Genomic DNA, 14,639 nt, shown 5'->3' on the forward strand with positions numbered 1-14,639 from the left:
TCTAAAACACATATGATTGATGAATTGTTATTATGTGCGAAATTTTCCTTTAAGGAAAAAGTTTGGTAAATACTGGTCTAAGCTTTTATATTATGCTAATTGTAGGCACGAAACTGGGACTTTACATTTCTGTCGTTACGACGCACTCATACAGGTAGGTTTGAACTATATAGTGTATATAACCTTTTTCTGAATGAATGTCTGACGCGTATTTAAAAAAATAGACTTCAAAAACTGATGGTTTTTATTTTACATGAAACAAATAAAAATATCAATACCATTTGACCTACTTATTTTATGTACAAGTCTTAAGTGTGTGTTTGCGTGAGTTGCTACCATTTGTAATTTTCGTCTTATCGACCTAAAAACAAACTATAACTTATGTCTGTAACAGGTCAGGTTAATCGACCACCAAATGTACTACGGCCATTCGGGACGACACTCAGAATAGCAATAACTTTTGGTGTCGGTCAAGTCTTCTAGGCAGAGGACGTTCACTTTCCCGCCATGCAACTGACTCAATAACCCGCACAGCCCTTGGACGACATTTATCACTCTAATCACTTCTTGGTATGAAACGTCACTTCCGTCCTATGGTCGGGAGATAAATGCCCATTTCCGGTCAAAGAACTAGAACATTGTTTTACCGGAAAGAAGGGATAATTGGAGAGGTCGGGAATGTTTTTTTTTTGGTATTCTGGTTCTTTTTCTTTTAGCTTTTGCGACAGCAACGTAGATCAGTGGTGGCCAACCTTTTCCCGAATGGGGTCATATACATTTATGACATATGCGTCAAGGGCCGCGGTTTGATACTCCCTGGACCTAAGGGGAGGTATCCCTGAAAATCTTATTTTTGTTATTTCTAAAGCTAGGCCTTTGAAAATTTGTTATGGTAACATATAATGATATTCTAAAATAAATAATGCTAAAAAAGAAAGTTTTTTGAATGATGGTTGCCATGGTAACGGCGGCCATATTGTTTATTGTATATAAATTAAAACTCTGAATTTTGTAAAAACTATCGATCAGAAATACATGAAAGTGAATTAAAAGATAAGAAAAAAGGATCCTCTAAATTGGTACAACATCAGAATTAAAGATATAAGTATGTTAAATGTTTTTACTAATTTTTGAATTTTTAGTATTTTTTAGACCTAAATAAACAGGATAAATATTAATTAAAAATACTTTTAAAAAAAAGTAAATAAAATATTGAAAAAACAACATTGTACCAGTAAAGTAATTGATGTCCTTAAAAAGTGTTTCACATTTCATCAAAATCTATCAAGTAGTCTAGGAGAAATTCCTAGTAAGGCATAATGACATGTGCAAAAACTAACATTTTGAGAAAAATGAGTTTAAAGTATAAATTTTACTAAGATTTTGTCTCATAACCCTTACAAAAACATTAAAAAAACATGTTTTAGACACAGATTTAAGCAATAAAAATGATTGTAATGTAATGAAAAATGATTGATCTACTTAATTATGTTATTAGTCAAAAATCGATATCCTAGACCTAAACCTCAATTTTCTCTAGGGATACCTCCCTGTAAGTCGAATCACATGCCGAAAATGGCCCAAGGACCAAGGGTTGAGCATCTTGGGTGTTAATCATTTGTGAGAGTTTGGTTTTAAAAGTCAAAATTTAGATGTGACCATATCATTTCTTGTATGTTTACGAGAGAAATCTTCCTGTAATTTTAAAACTAGAGGCTCTGTAACAAAGATCAACTTCAGCAAGCTTAAAAAAAAAGTTTTTCTAAGGGAAAGAACCGCTCATTACTGCCGTTTATCTCAAGATAGAATGTTTAAACTCCATTTCTGCCATATAAAACAAAAGTATTATAATATTTTTTTATTGATTCGTGTGTTTCATCGACTATGAATAATTATGCAAATTCCGTGTCAAAACGTAATAAAGGGAATGAATCCATGCATACATCCACTTCTCTCATTAAGTAGCACTTATTCCCCTTATTTCAATAGCAAACGAAATTTTTAATTATCAATAATCTATTTTAAAAATGTTTAATTTTTGTTTTTCATGTTTCTCAGGTACATTGAATAATTGTGTACAGTTTCGGCTTGATCCAAGAATTGAAGAGGGAGAAAAGACATGTCAAACTTTTTACCAGACAAAAAGACAGTGTTACCTGATATAAGCTTTGTATAAAGGGACATAAAATATGCCAAAGTTTGATAATAATACAACAAACAAATATGCATATGACTGATTGGCTAAAACCGTTTCCATGAGAGTGGCACGAGAAGACCATGGAAAGAGAATCGTGAAGTGAATGGGACAATGAGTCAAGGCCCCTCTCTCCATCTTGCTGATTTGGTCGAGACCAATCTTTATAATAATAATAATAATAATAATAATAATAATAATCTTTATTATCCCTAAGGAAATTTGTCTTACAATTTGTGCATTACACCAAACAAAAAACATTATAACTATAAGAAACCAAAGTGTACATTCAAACCAGACTCACTCATAATTTACATGTGACAAAGCTTATATCAGATGTTCCTATTTAATGATTTGATTGCCAGGGGAACAAAAGAGTGTTTGTGTCTGTTTGTCTTTGCTATCGGTGTCTTGTATCTCTTTTGTGATGGTAAAATCACAAAATCCTGACACAAAGGGTGATTTTTTATTTCGAGGATCTTGTTAGCTTTTTTAATAGATGTTTGTCTCAAACAACTGCCTAAATGGGGTTTGTTTTTTGCCAATGATTTTGCCAGCAGCATTTAGGATTCTATAAAGTTTATTTTTATTTTTAATGCTCAGATTGCCATACCAGGCAGTGATATTGAAACTTAAAATATTGCAGATGTGAGCATGATAAAACATAGCCAAGGCAATGATGACCAATGGCTAGTTGCCACGTCACAGGTCTGCTCACAGTGTGCGACGTCGCAGGTCAGGCCTTCTATAAAGATTGGTTTCTGTCTGATCCAATTCTTTTTTTCTTTAAATCATTTGCAGGAGCAGACCGCTAGGGCGTGTGTGTATGTGTGTGTGAGAGAGAGAGAGAGAGAGAGAGAGAGAGAGAGTAAAAGAGACAGTAAAATGGAGAAGGATGATTAAGCTTGAGATAGCCTAAGAATTTGTTTAAATACAAACATGGGATATCAGCCCCAGAACATTGCAATGTTTAATTCCTCGTCCGGGGTGGTATGGATGAGTGTATTGAGCTTCGATTCCTTGCTGGACGAAGATGAAGATCCGGACTCGTATCTGTTCAAAGTACAACCAGACATCAAAGAGCTGATGAGAGCCGTGAAAGAACAGATGAACTCGTTCCAGGTACAGTTGGGCACGAAGCTGGAAGATGTCAACCAGCAGGTCTGCACCACGATTAAACAGATAAGTACCAGTACCTCGCTGAACAAGACTGATGAAATGTTTGATACCATGATGAACAAGACAGGGGGAACAGATGGCTACCATGTCAAGAGGTAGTCTATAAACAATCCGTTACTCAAAAGAGACGCTATTGATGGTAGCGCTGTCTATGGCTGTGATAGCGAGCCGTGCAAGCTTGGCTCATATAACAAGAAGCCTGACATTTGCTGTGACAATGATGATTTGGATTTTCGTGAGTTTAAGAAGCCCTGAGCCCACCCAACTCTAATAGGTACTTTAATTAGGAAAGTAAAGGCGGGTGGTCTTTGTTCTGCCCACATTAAACCCTCGTAAATCGTAAGACATAGAAACAGATGAGCTTTAAATCATCTGCTCCATAGATCGCAAATAGAGCAGTGAGATTCATAACAAACGAATATTCACATTTGACTAGAGTAACACCTTTAGTAAAATCACTAAATTTAGGCAGCCTTCAGGACAGAAGACTCAAAAGTAAAGTAGCAATTATACATAAAACACTGAACCATAATCTTCAAATACAAAAACAAAATTTAATAAAATACTCTGAAAGACACAAAGATAAAGGCACATTCCTCGTCCCATATGCTAGGACAACTTTGTACAAATACTCCTTCTTCCCTAGTGCTATTAGAGCATGGAATGGGTTGCCTGAGCTAGTCAGGAAAACCAGTGACTTGGCAGAATTTAAGTCATTGGTTTATATGCATGACTAAATGCATGACGCATAGGACGTAACCATCTTCTTTTTTGAAGTAACGTCTGTATTATATAAGATAAGATAAGATCTGAAAAGTGCATTTTACTTTTCTTTTTCAAACTGTTTGTCTCATAAAAAAATATATATATCGAAGAATCTCGTGGGAACTAATAAAAAGGGTTCCCGTGTTAACATGGAACCAGAAAATAGTTCCCCCCAAAACGCTTTGAAGTCAAGACATTGACTGATCGTTATTGCTCCTAATGGAAGGGAGGGGGGAGGAGGGGAAGCGTTGACTTATTTGTGTGCGGAGTAGACGAGCACCTAGCATTTATTTTTCTCCCCAAGATGACGGCACCAGCAAGAACCACGAGATGATAGCAAACTCTTAGACCATCTTACACCATCGATCACCAGATGACATTTGATGGAACCTACTCTGAAGGAGAGAGTCTTCAAAATGCTTTGGCGTAAAATGTCAACACTTTCAGAACGCGGAAGTAACTAAACGAAGACCGGAACCAGGAACAAGCATTCCAAAACAAGTTTAACTCCAAAATTGGAGAGCATTTCTTTGTTGTTGTTTTTATTTCTTTATTAGATGTTTTCGTTACATAAAAACTATGTGCATCCAGAATGTGGGCGTTTTTGTAGACGGGACATTTGCCTAAAATCCAACAACTAAGAAACACCTCTGTATATTTATTAAAACTGGGTCTCCATAAGGCCTTTGTTCTTGATAGATTGTCTCGATTCGCACCCCATAAATGCAGACTCTGGCCACATGTTTGATAAGACAAGTTGATAAGATAAGATAATTTTATTGGTCCAAACAAAAGGAAATTCAGTTTGACTAGAACTGTACAGCTTAGCCTTATTACTATGGCAGTATATGCAAACACGAACGAATGTTTACAGTTACAGTTATACATTACAAAACCAGCGCTCCATAAAGTAGGTTGCATATACACCACTGGTACAAATGTGTTCATTGTTGAATGGTGACTACTTTGGTTACCAGCAATAAGCTCGATGATGGTTGTGTCGTCTGCAAATTGGATAATGGGAATATAAACCGATGGGCTTCGAATGCCATTTTTGTAGATGCTATACAGTAGTGGTGCACGTAAGCAACTTAATACAACTAATAGAAATTAGTCATGTCATTTATGTTTATTATAGTTTTACGATACCACTCTTTTTAAAACAATCCACTTTAGACCTTATTCTGCACTGTACTGTTTATGTATCTAGATGGATGGCTACCTAGTCGTGGGGTATGGGCTTTGGACTGTCGTTCAAGTCGTCTTGATGGTACCGTGTTGATATCATGCCCACTGCCATCCCCCGTCGTCCTGCGGGAGGCCTGGGCTAGAATGCAGACTATCTTCAACTCAGGAAAGATAATTGAAACTTGTACAACGAAACATAATAAAAAAACAAGATGTTATGTTGTCTGTTACATATTATCAACACTGACATTTTATAAATTATTAGAATGGCTTTCGTTGTATATCAGCTACACTTTGCTGGGAGAAAAGGAGCGGCGGAGTCGGCTTCCAAAAGCGCCGCCTCTGCCACACGATGTGGAAAAACGGAAGTAGACATTCTGGGAAAAAAACATGTTAATGATTCGTGACACCCAATGACCCCCAATTTCTGACCTTGCGATCCAAGAGGGTGAGGGGCTCATCTGCTTAGACCGTGGGTTAACGAGGGTGTCATGTGGCCAGCACAACGACCAACCGCAGTTACTTCAGATACTCATTAGAATTAAGTGGACTAAAAATCAAGAAATTTAAAATCTCTGTCCTCCTCGGGATTCAAACTCGAGACCTGTTGTATCCAAAGCTTAGCGCTGTATCACTCGACCACCACGCGCTGCAATATGAATCAACCAGTGAAGCAACTTCGGTGTGAACATCAGAACTTACGCCAAAAAGCTAACTAGTTTAAAAGTGGCAATCACAGCACTCTTTATAAAAAGAAATTAATATATAGAGATCCTTAGATCTCGCATAAAATTTACTGCATAAGGGGTCTGTTTATGGAAGCGTTTTTAAACCTGGCAAATGAGAGAAAGAATTGAAAAAAGACTGTCGAGAGATCATGTGTGGCGCCCCAACTAAACAACCGAACTAGAAGACAGCTGATGGTACAACTGAACTCAGAAGTAGCTCTAATATAACTGACGACTACAATATTAACAAGAACAAGACAACGTTTTTATTACAAACCCAGGATTCACGAGATCTAAATAGATGTAATGATCAGAAATTAATTAGGCAATTAGTGAAATGCGTAATGTTTCTCTAGATTAATTGCTGAGAAGACAATGAAGTCAAAGAAGCATGCTAATGTATACAATTATAGTATATTCCCTACAAGAAACGCAGTCTAGCTAGAATCAATATAAGAATAAGGAAATTACAACTTCTGTAACGAGCCTGTACCAACGGTTAGTTCTTCTACCCAGACCTTGCTTATCTCTATGGCCGGTGGTTAAAGCGAGGCTGTCATTAGAGCAAAGAAGAGATCCCTTCTCATGTCTGTTCCTTTTTCTGTTCCTACTATTAGCTAATACCTTACGTTTTCTTCCACTCCCAAAGGTAGAATATGATACTTCTAAGTAAAACAAAAATGAATTATTTACTTTAAGCTAAAATTTCATTTATAATAGTATCGCTGGTTAGCGTAGTCGACAGAGTGTCACGCTAATAATGCGAATTTCATGAGCTTCATCCCCAGTAATGGACTTTTTTTTTAATGACAAATAAATTATGAATAATTAATTAATAATATTATTTGAATATAAAGTAGGTAATGATTTAGAAAATGTATATATTATTGGTTGAGTGTCCCATTTTCAATATTATTTTTGGGCTTCTGCCTCTTTTTTTTTGGCTTCAACCATCTTTTTGGTTATTCTGGGCTCATGTCTTTTGTTTGGTCTGTACATAGATACGTACACAGATATGTACACAGATAGGAGGTACACATATACGCACACAGATATGTACACAGTGTTTTCTATGCCTTCTAATTCCAATCCTCTAAACTGAGCAAGTCTCTGTTGCTTCCTGTTCCATTTGTTTGGCCTTACCGAACCAAAAAATAAAATAAATAGAGTCGGATTAAAAATACAAAATTAGAACTAAAACGTGGGCACTGGAATGTCCAATTAGGTCAAAAAAAGTAAAAATAAGAACATCTTTAAAAAGAAAGCGCTATATTTATAGCCAAACTTGGGTCTAATGTGGTTATTTAGGTTGAAAAAAAAAAAAAAAAAAAGAACAACAACGGATTATGAAAAAAAAAATCTGGCCAATGCTTAAAAAAAACATGGATCAGGTCTGAAAAATTTCCGGATAGACTGTCAAGGGATATCGTCTTAGCCTGAATTCTAGCTTAACAGCACAGACATCAAACCTGTAATCTGCTTGGATAGGGGGAGGGGGGGGGGGCTTTGCGGGCTTAATTAAGGTTCTTAAGTCCTTTAACTATTGTCTCGTTTAAAATGGACTTAATAGAATTAACAATCGTGTATTTAAATAACAATCCAAAGAGATAGACAGCGCTGTTTCTAATGCTGATTGTTGACTCTCTTGTTCGCTTTTAACCCATTTAAATACAAAGCGATAGCCATAAAATTAAGTTTATAGTCTTTTAAAGTACTCAAAACAGATACAGTCTCCCAGTAGTCTTCCGCACGCGTTTAAAAAAAATAATTATGCATTTATTGGTATAAAGTAATAAACTTTTAAAATGAAAACCGAAAATCTCACCAAACGTACAAAAAACAGAGTTCTGAGAATAGCAGCATCTAAGGAAACAATTAACTTGATTACGAAATTTAAACAAATATAACTAAGGTCTTCTTAATTTAATGCACACATATATGAGTCCTCAATAAAGTAAAAAAATAAACAAAACCAAAAAAACAGACAGTATACCAAACTCACTCTTCTGTTTAGTCAATTATAATTGTATTTTAATTATAAAAAATAAAACAGCTTTAAAAAAAACATATTGGATTAGCCATATTTTGTAATAAAATATTTTTACCCATTAAGGTTTGAGAACACAATAAATATAACCAACCACAATCGTCACATCTACTATTGTAGTATGAACATTATATTCGAGGTGTCGCGACTGTATATTATAATGTTCAGCAGACCATAGTTTGGGCTTCACATGTATACACAGACCTATGCAGTTGGCGACCTCTCTTAAATTTTATGCTTTTGAATTTAATGGACATTATTTTACTTTTTACTTTTTCAAAAGCGATCACTCAAATACTTAGCAGCATTGTTCGTTTTATCAATAGTATGATCGTAAGGTAACTTTGGAAAGATGGTAAACATAAATAAAACCCTGCAGGTGATGGGATTGCTTTTGGCATACGTTCGACCCCAGTTCGCGATACGTGCCTTGCCCAGCGTAACTGTCGACCATAAGAGGTCTCTCTTTACAGTCCATACAGGAAGTCACTATGGAGAGTTATTATAAAGAGTAAGTAGAGACTTGTACCATGTTATTAGTTATTTATTTATCAGTCCAATATATTTATATGAAGGGTTATTACTTATTGTACTTGGATATACTGTGCATCGTTCGTGGTTTAGGCTGCATGTGCCCTATATTTATCATTATGAGTTTCTGCTATATCAAGAGTTATTTCATCATTCATAACAGGTCTACGAATGTCTACATTATAAATATTCACCTTGATTACGCCTGCATTATAACATTATAATATAAACCCAATGTCACCCATGAGAATCCCGAAAAAAAAAAACAACAACAACCCGGTGACAACTAACACAAAATACCACCAGAAATAATGTAAGCGAAAACGTCTGAACCCGGAGTAGGAAATTCTTTGAACGCCTCATTCAGCCAGTCGCTTTGACATTTTGTCGTCGCTGCTGCTACGCCATTAGTGCCATTTCGATTCAGGTGAAAAAAAAAAAAAGGTTGACGTCTGCCAAGTTCTCTCTGCACGTTTTAAAAGCCCCGTGTTTGTGTCGATCTGTGTTGTGGCAATTCTGTGTCGTCTGTTATGAATGTCTTGTCGTCTGCGATGACGTTTACAGCTCATGCATACCTGTACAAGACATCGCTTTGGAGGGGAAGAAGGGGACTGAAAAGGTGGACGGGGGGAGGGGAGGGGGGCGATTCCATAGGCGGAGGGGGAGGGCGTGAATGCTGGCGACAGGAAGTGGGTAAGCGCGGATTGTGCACGCGTGAGTACGGATGCGTGCGAGTATAATTGGTGAGTGTGTTTGTGTGTAAAAGCTTGTGTGTGTGTGTGTGTGTGTGTGTGTGTGTGAGGCATGATGGGTAGGGGTGAGTGTGGAGAAAGACAATGCAAATGGATTTCAAGAAATGTGAACGTTGACGGAGGAGATACAAATAGAAGTCACAGGGAGTATGAAACTAAGCTAGTAGTTGTGTTTTTTTAAATGTCTGAGTCTCTCTATCCTCTTCCATAGCCATGTCTCTCTCTCTCTCTCTCTTTATATCTCTCTACCACTTGGTCGATTCTCTCCATTGCTATTTCTTTCTCTTGTATTAGCAACTCCACCTCCTCTCTTTCTCTTGAATTAGCAACTCAAAATCTTCTCTTTCTCTTGTATTAGCGACTCAACCTCTTATCTTTCTTTTATATTAGCAACTTCACCTCCTCTCTTTCTCTTGTATTAGCAACTCCACCTCCTCTCTTTCTCTTGTATTAGCAACTCCACCTCCTCTCTTTCTCTTGAATTAGCAACTCCACCTCTTCTCTTTCTCTTGTATTAGCAATTCTACCTCCTCTCTTTCTCTTGTATTGCCAACTCCACCTCCTTTCTATTGTATTAGCAATTCCACCTCCTTTCTTTCTCTTGTATTAGTAAATCCATCTCTTCTCTTTCTCTTGTATTAGCAACTCCACCTCATCTCTTTCTCTTGTATTAGCAACTCCACCTCCTCTCTTTCTCTTGTATTAGCAACTTCACCTCCTTTCTCTTTTATTAGCAATTCCACCTCCTTTCTTTCTCTTGTATTAGTAAATCCATCTCTTCTCTTTCTCTTGTATTAGCAACTCCACCTCATCTCTTTCTCTTGTATTAGCAACTCCACCTCCTCTCTTTCTCTTGAATTAGCAACTCCACCTCTTCTCTTTCTCTTGTATTAGCAATTCTACCTCCTCTCTTTCTCTTGTATTGCCAACTCCACCTCCTTTCTATTGTATTAGCAACTCCACCTCCTCTCTTTCTCTTGTATTAGCAATTCCACCTCCTCTCTTTCTCTTGTATTAGCAATTCCACCTCCTTTCTCTTATATTAGCAATTCCACCTCCTCTCTTTCTCTTGTATTAGCAACTCCACCTCCTTTTTCTTGTATTAGCAACTCCACCTCCTCTCTTTCTCTTGTATTAGCGACTCAACCTTTTATCTTTCTTTTATATTAGCAACTTCACCTCCTCTCTTTCTTTTGTATTAGCAACTCCACCTCCTCTCTTTCTCTTGTATTAGCAACTCCACCTCCTCTCTTTCTCTTGTATTAGCAACTCCACCTCCACTCTTTCTCTTGTATTAGCAACTCCACCTCCTCTCTTTCTCTTGTATTAGCAATTCCACCTCCTCTCTTTCTATTGTATTAGCAATTCCACCTCCTTTCTCTTATATTAGCAATTCCACCTCCTCTCTTTCTCTTCTATTAACAACTCCACCTCCTTTTTCTTGTATTAGCAACTCCACCTCCTCTCTTTCTCTTGTATTAGCGACTCCACCTCCTCTCTTTCTCTTGTATTAGCAACTTCACCTCCTTTCTCTTTTATTAGCAATTCCACCTCCTTTCTTTCTCTTGTATTAGTAAATCCATCTCTTCTCTTTCTCTTGTATTAGCAACTCCACCTCCTCTCTTTCTCTTGTATTAGCAACTCCACCTCCTCTCTTTCTCTTGAATTAGCAACTCCACCTCTTCTCTTTCTCTTGTATTAGCAATTCTACCTCCTCTCTTTCTCTTGTATTGCCAACTCCACCTCCTTTCTATTGTATTAGCAACTCCACCTCCTCTCTTTCTCTTGTATTAGCAATTCCACCTCCTCTCTTTCTCTTGTATTAGCAATTTCACCTCTTTTCTCTTATATTAGCGATTCCACCTCCTCTCTTTCTCTTGTATTAGCAACTCCACCTCCTTTTTCTTGTATTAGCAACTCCACCTCCTCTCTTTCTCTTGTATTAGCAACTCCACCTCCTCTTTTTCTCTTGTATTAGCAACTTCACCTCCTTTCTCTTGTATTAGCAACTCCACCTCCTTTCTTTCTTTTGTATTAGTAAATCCATCTCTTCTCTTTTTCTTGTACTAGCAACTCCACCTCTTATCTTTCTATTGTATTAGCAACTCCACCTCTTATCTTTCTCTTGTATTAGCAACTCCATCTCCTCTCTTTCTCTTGTATTAGCAACTCCACCTCTTATCTTTCTATTGTATTAGCAACTCCACCTCTTATCTTTCTATTGTATTAGCAACTCCACCTCTTATCTTTCTCTTGTATTAGCAACTCCATCTCCTCTCTTTCTCTTGTATTAGCAACTCCACCTCTTATCTTTCTATTGTATTAGCAACTCCACCTCTTATCTTTCTCTTGTTTTCCCACTCCCTGTTTATTTATCACTCGTTATCTCTTTCCTTGTAGTATCCCCCTCCTTTTCTTTTTATCCACCAAAACAATCCATATCCATTCATTCCTCAAATGTTCCTTGTATTTTAACGGGTTTTACTTCTCCTGTGGTGGACACCCAACAGCTAGTCGCAAGCTTCAATCCTATTCTAGAATGTTCCTGCGACCGATAAGTTCTAATTGGTACCTGACATCTGTTCGGGGGGAGTACAGGAGGCCGGTGATTTGTTGGCTGGAGCAGCGTCCCCCCGAGCGTTCAAAGGAAAGGCAAAGAGAATCAAAGTAGCAGTCAAAGAAAAGCAAGAAAAAGAAGATTAAAAAACACAAAACAAAAGAATTTTTTTTTCTTACAAAAATATATTTTCAGTATTTTTTACTTTAAACTGTATAATAATAATAATAAAAATAATAATAATGATAATAATAATAATAGGCCTATTTAGACTGACAAAATGGTGGATTTTAATCGCCCTGATTTACTGATTATTAAAAAAATAGCTGCTATCATTGACTATCCCATAATATAAGGAAAACTGAAATTGAAAAACCAAGAAAATATGGTAACCTAGGCCTGGAGATAAGGCGGTTATGGAAGTTGTCTAAAATAACAATATAACCTGTTGTTATATCTATCAGGGGATAATTACAGCTGACCTCACAGATATCTTCAAGGCCCTATACATTCCCGGAAGATTCTCGTTGCCTGTCAGAGGGCGGTACTGCTTCAGACCTGCCACTTCACCAAAAAATTTCTCAGTGGACACTTAAACGAAGCTAGATTCTGGCACTGGCAGTGCTAGAGAATGAACACTAGTTCGTTTCGAACATAATAATAGTAATAATAATAATAATAAAAATAATTGTTATTTCAAAAGAAGGGATAATGACAACTGACATCGCAGACACATTCAAAGCCCTAAAAATTCCTAAGAGAATCCTTATAACCCGTCAAAAGGCAGTACTGTTGCAGACCTGCCACATCATCAGAAAATTTCAAAGTGGACACTTTAACAAAGCTCGACCCTGGCAGTGCCAGAGAATGAAAATTAATTTATTTACGTAAATAATAATATAAAAAAAAGTTGTCACAGTCCACATCGCGGTTAGTAGAACTATCGAAATATTATAAATTGGGAGTTATTTAACGTCGGGAAAGCTTTGAGGAGATATTTTGGTAAACAAAGGGGAGATCACTAGGAAAAAGAAAAAAAAATATTTTAAAGAACTTTTGAGATGGTGGGAAGGATAGAATAAACTTTCTGAAAAAATACATTTATAAAAAAATAAAATTAGTAAAAGAATATAGAGACAAAAAATTTAAAGTGAAATATTTCGTTTTAAAACAAACTTGAGAAACGGAGAGAACAAAACAAGCAAAATATACTAGGTAATTTAAAAACAAAATCAAAGCTTAAAGAAGGGAAAGAACTGCACAATTACAAGGCTACTATTCACTAAATCTCAGAATAATGTAAGATTATTTCCTTTTTTTCCGATATCAATCAAATAATTGCCAATGTTTTGTTAGGGGCATTGATTCATTGCGCAATGTTTCAACTTGGTCCCAGAATTGGAAGTGGGAGAAATATTGGGTACAAAATCTGTACCTGACCGAAAGATAGACAGATGGAGTTAGTTGATATAGACTTGGTGAAAAAACTTATCAAGATCGAGTAGAAATCGTTTCCACACACACACATACAGAGAGAGAGGGAGAGAGAGAAGGAGAGAGAAAGAGGGAGAGAGGAGAGAGAAGGAGAGAGGTAGAGGGTGGAGAGAAAGGGAGAGAGAAAGAGGGGGGAGGGGGGAGAGAGAGTGAGACTGAGGGAGAAAGGGAGGGAGAGAGAAAAAGAGAGAGGGAGAGAGAAAGAGAGAGAGAAAGAGGGATAGATAAGGAGAGAGAGGAAGAGAGATGGAAAGAGAAGGAGAGGAAAAGAGGGAAAGAGAAGGAGAGCGGGGGAGAGAAAAAGAGGGAGAGAGAAGGAGAGAGAGGGAGAGAGATTGAGGGAGAGAGAAGCAGAGAGTGGAAGAGAAAAAGAGGGAGAGAGAAGGAAAGAGAGGGAGAGAGAAAGAGGGAGAGAGAAGGGAGAGAGGGAGACAGAGATGGAGTGAGTGATGGAGAGAGAGAAGGAGAGAGAGGGGGAGAGAGAAAGAGGTAGAGAGAAGGAGAGAAAAAGAGGGAGTGAGAGAGAAGGAGGAGAGAGACGGATGGAGGAAAAGAGAAGGAGAGAGAGAGAGGGAGAGAGTGAGAGGGAGAGAGAGGTAGAGAGAAGGAGAGAGAGAGATAGAGGGAGATAGAGGGAGAGAGAGAAAATAGAACACACCTTTACTAGTGAGTATTTGGAATAATATTTGTAGAATAATCACGGCACGAGTCTTGATCAAATTAGAATGTAATCTGCATAGAATTTTTGGTAGCCTACATTAAAATCTTATTGAGGCTGCAAGTCCTTAGTTTCAGAAGACATACAACATTGTGAAAAATCTCTAAACCTTGGCCGCGTACGTTAGGAGTTGAATAATTCAAAAAGAAAATCCAATGTTTACACGATGAAGATTCCCATTATGCAGTGCGATTTAATATTTATGATTGCACAAAGCATTCAAGAGTCAAGGAAGATCCAACAAAAAAAAAAAATAGGATCTCTATTGAATGTAACCAAGGGAGACGATTGCGGAATTGTGTCAGTATTGACTTGCTTCCCCTTTTTGAATATATTTACGAAAGATTGGGGCATTGAATATATACATATAGATATGTTGAGATTCAAGGACCTAGGGTTGACAGGGCGTACACAATAAATTACAGTGCAAGTTTTGAACTTTGGATACTACTGTTTATCTACTTTCAGTTGTGTTATGGAGCCTGT

At 37.1% G+C, this 14,639-nt stretch overlaps 1 protein-coding gene across 1 annotated transcript in view; it reads right to left on the reverse strand.

Moving 5' to 3' along the window:
* Positions 1 to 14,639, reverse strand: part of LOC106077982 (potassium voltage-gated channel subfamily H member 6-like) — a 383,405-nt gene that overhangs the window by 159,218 nt on the left and 209,548 nt on the right. The window lies entirely within an intron of this gene.

This window comes from Biomphalaria glabrata, chromosome 18 (genome assembly GCF_947242115.1).
Source record: "Biomphalaria glabrata chromosome 18, xgBioGlab47.1, whole genome shotgun sequence".
Lineage (NCBI taxonomy): Eukaryota > Metazoa > Mollusca > Gastropoda > Planorbidae > Biomphalaria > Biomphalaria glabrata.